General features: G+C 40.0%; 1 pseudogene; it reads right to left on the bottom strand.

Moving 5' to 3' along the window:
- Positions 1-2,362: 2,362 nt before the first annotated feature.
- On the bottom strand, positions 2,363-3,273 carry LOC141822973 (putative carboxylesterase 18; annotated as a pseudogene).
- Positions 3,274-4,019: the final 746 nt, after the last annotated feature.

The raw sequence follows: 4,019 nt of genomic DNA, 5'->3' as shown, positions 1-4,019 counted from the left end.
CTCAAAGAGAAGTATATTATCAAAAGGTAACAACACCAAAATTTCTCACCTTATCTAAAATTCATGAACCTATAATTGTGCTACAAGACTCGATGTTAGAAAATTCCTCTAGCCTGACTATAGAAAATTCCTTTAATGACGAATCTAAAGACACTCATAGATGGCACCAAAATTCTAGAAGGCTCCTGAATGATTTGACTGAAAAAAGACTCCCTTGTTGTTTTGACCATATAAAAGTCTTTAATGGCCATAAAAGAATCCTCCAATGACACAGTCCCTTGATGTTGTAATCGTAGAGTAACTTTTGTTAATTTGTTCCCCCTTGAAACCAAAAGAGTGTTAATTGAACTTCAACTCTTAGTTGAGAAAGGAGTACATTAAAAACCAACCTTCATCAAACAACACTTAGCACACCATCAAAGCTTTTGTCTCAATGAGTCAACTCTATCCCCCACAACTGATGGCCCTATAATAGTAACACCTAAAGAGTCCCATGATGATTTTTTTTCTTGAGTCTTCTCTGGCGACCTTTGAAAGAGTCTTCTAGTGTGTTTGAACCTTGTAGAGAATCCTCTCTTTCACTGAGGTCTTCTAGTGAATCCCTTATTAATTTTTTTTACTTGACCCTCTAAAGAGCCTGACTATCCTTTACTCAAATCTTCTATAGTTCAATTTTCATATTAGAGAGTTGTTAAATTATTCAGAAATATTCAAATCATTGTCTTTGCATGTTACCTTTGTCACAGGGAAGGTACAAAGATTAGTTTCCTCTTGATCAACAAAAGTGTTTTCTAACTTATTGGAAGGGATGACCAAAAAAGAAGAGAAATAAATCATATATGAAGATCCCAGTTTTTCACCTTTTGAAGAGCCTGCCTAATGATATCATACTTCATGATGCAATCACTAATGCCTGAAAACAATTACCAAAGAAATATAGATTTATTGGGGATAAGCTATGTTGTTGGTTTACAAAGAGTTAGTCCTTAAAAGGGGTAGGAGCCCTTGTATTGATTATCTTGAGTTTAATAAATATTTTTCATTCTTCGTTGATCAAGAGTGAATTTTGATGGCACATTTTGTTCATGTTCAATCACCTCAGCTTGGAAGTACCTGAGCAACTCAAGTTGGTTTTCTAGGGCTCAAACAAATAGTTTAGTGGTTGGATTCAACTGTAGCTTGTCTGTTTTTAAAACACAGACAAAGAGCCATAGACAGATATAGGCAAGACTTAGAGCACATATATAATTTGTTATTGTCTCGGCCAACTACACATGAAGCTGATGATATCCTAGTCTTATCTGTGAATTTCTGTTTATATAACAGAGGCCTTGACTTTTGCAGACGAATTAGATTTTTTATTTAAAGGTGGATTTCTTAGACCATGTCAATTTTGACTTGTCAAGTTGTTGAAGAAGAAGAATGGTTTTTATGCTTTGTTTCACTTTGCAAATGAGCCAAATCTTAGTCTAGATCAGTTGAGCTTCAATTGTTCTATTATGCTTTTCTTGTTACGCTCAATTCAGCTATTTTTCAAAGTTCAATTTTAACTAGATCCATTGAAGGTTGAAATATAAATTCTTCAAATGTAACCTGTTTTCTCTTCTTGTCAGATTCAGCACTTCTTTACGTAGGCTGGCACTACTTCCCCTGGTTCCTCTCTCACTTTTCTTTTCACCAAGGATTTGCCCCTTTCTCAACAGCCAATTGCTGGTGAAAGTCTAGCAAAAATTGAATGTTTGCTTAAAGAAAGGGTCACATTCCATTTCTTCACATGTTCGAACAATACAAAGCTGATGATAGTTCGTTGGTGAATGATTCGCGGATCATTCAAAATAAAACAACTTTTTTGTTCCGTCTTTGACAATTTTGCTTTGAATATTTGAAAATCATGAAGTTTAAGGCCATCTATTTAATAAAGATTCAAATTATCATATAAATTTCAATGAATAAAGATTCATCGATTCTAATGTTTTGTTTTATAAACTATATTGAATCCTTGAATCTCGACGATTCAACATAAATTGACTATTATTATTTCAAGTAAGCCGCCATGGTGAAATTGGTAGACACGCTGCTCTTAGGAAGCAGTGCTAGAGCATCTCGGTTCGAGTCCGAGTGGCGGCATCCTATCCTATCAAAAAAATCTTCTAAAATAGACACAATGGATCCTATACAATGGCTCCTATAATGTATTCAATTCTCGATTTCAATTCTTCGTGTCATTAGTTTAGGGTTTACCTTTTTAACCATAGGAATTCTTTGTGGAGCAGTATGGGCTAATGAAGCATGGGGATCGTATTGGAGTTGGGACCCCAAGGAAACTTGGGCATTTATTACTTGGATCATATTCGCAATTTATTTACATACTAGAACTAGTACAAATCAAAGTTTGCAGGGTACAAATTCGGCACTTGTGGCTTCTATGGGATTCCTTATAATTTGGATATGCTATTTTGGAATCAATCTATCCCTCCGCCCTCGGCCCGAACGGGTTCGCCGCCTCGTGGTCCCTGTCCGCCCCCTCCGGCAGGAACGCCAGCCACATCCAGTCCGTCCGGTCCACCGACAACACCGGAGCTTTCGACAACCGTAGCTCCGCCTCCGTCCGCTCCTCCCCGCTGAAGAACGGCTGGATCAGCACCATCCCCGCCAAACGTATTCGCTCCCACTCGCCCGCCGCCCACAGCCGCCCGACGTGGTGCGAGATGTTCGCTCCCGCAGAGTCTCCCGCCAGGAAGCAGCTGGAGAGATCCGCCAGTCCCGCGGCAGCAGCGTCAGCGGTCGCCAGCCCATTGCTGTCTAGGAATCGAAAGGACGTCCGCCCCGTCCTCGTACGGTGCCGGGTAGCGGTGCTCCGGGGAACGACGGTAGTTAACGGATAGCACCAGGGCTTGGGTCTTACGGCAGATCCGGCGGCAGAAGGAGTCGTATATACGGGAGTCAGCGGAGAGAAAGGCGAAGCCGCCGCCATGGAAGAAGACGATGACGGGAAGGGACTCGCCGGAGCTAGGGACGAAGAGGCGGAACCAGAGCTTACGGGAGGGGTCGACGGTGACGTCGGCGGTGCGGACGCCTCGGACGGTGGTCGCGGAGGCCGGAGAGCGGGCGTCGAGTAAGGAGCAGAGGGAGCGGTTGAGGGAGCCGTTGGAGCGGCGGCATAAATCTATCATGGCGGAAAGGGCAGCGACGGGAGATCCGCGTCTTCCACGGGAGCTTGAGGGAGGCGGCGCCAGGGCGGGGCTTCGCTTGCGAAGGCTCGGTTTCCGTCATCTTGGCGCGGTTTCCGTCCGTTTGGAAAGGATAGGAAAACAGGAGTGTCATTGGTTCACGCTCATGTGTTGGAGATTAACGGTAAATAAACATCCAGATCACGTGATCAGCACGTGCTGGAAGGACACGTGTCGGTTGGCTTCGTTTCTTTCTTTTTTTTAAATATCAATTAAATGAAATAGATATTTACCCCTTTTACTCATATTTCTGTATTTTAAAAGATAATTTTTTTTTCATATAATTAAATATTTTAAAGAAGTAAATGTAATTGGCTAGAAACTAAACCAACAAAACTAAATTTAATTTTAAAATATTAATATCCATTACTTTAAATATATGTCTACCTTTTATTTTCCTTAAAAAATAAATTATAAGGAATAATTTATTTTGAAATTAAAATAATGGTATTTCATTCTAATAAAAATAGAAGAGGCAAAAATCAATAACTAGGTAGCCTAGATTTTTCATTTGAATTTAAGTAAAAAATTTAATCCTATCATTTTAGCATAATCTCATATTTACTATCTAACAAAAATTTGAAAGGTCCATGATTAACAAATTTGGTAATAGAAAAAGGGTATTCTTGATGATGCTCTATCACAAATGGCAAATTCAAAATGGGAATTAAATGAAACCCCATGACCATTATTAGTTTTCATCTCAACTAATAAAACTCTACTAAAGCAACACCTACACTACAATTCCACCACCACCGCCATTGGTCGTTTAGATAGAAAGACGAAATT

Source organism: Curcuma longa, chromosome 3 (assembly GCF_044706935.1).
Source record: "Curcuma longa cultivar G26 ecotype Majalengka, Jawa Barat chromosome 3, ITB_CL_G26_1.1, whole genome shotgun sequence".
Taxonomy (NCBI): Eukaryota; Viridiplantae; Streptophyta; class Magnoliopsida; order Zingiberales; family Zingiberaceae; genus Curcuma; species Curcuma longa.
Note: the sequence above shows the minus strand (reverse complement) of the source record. Positions and strands in the feature narration are given on the sequence as shown.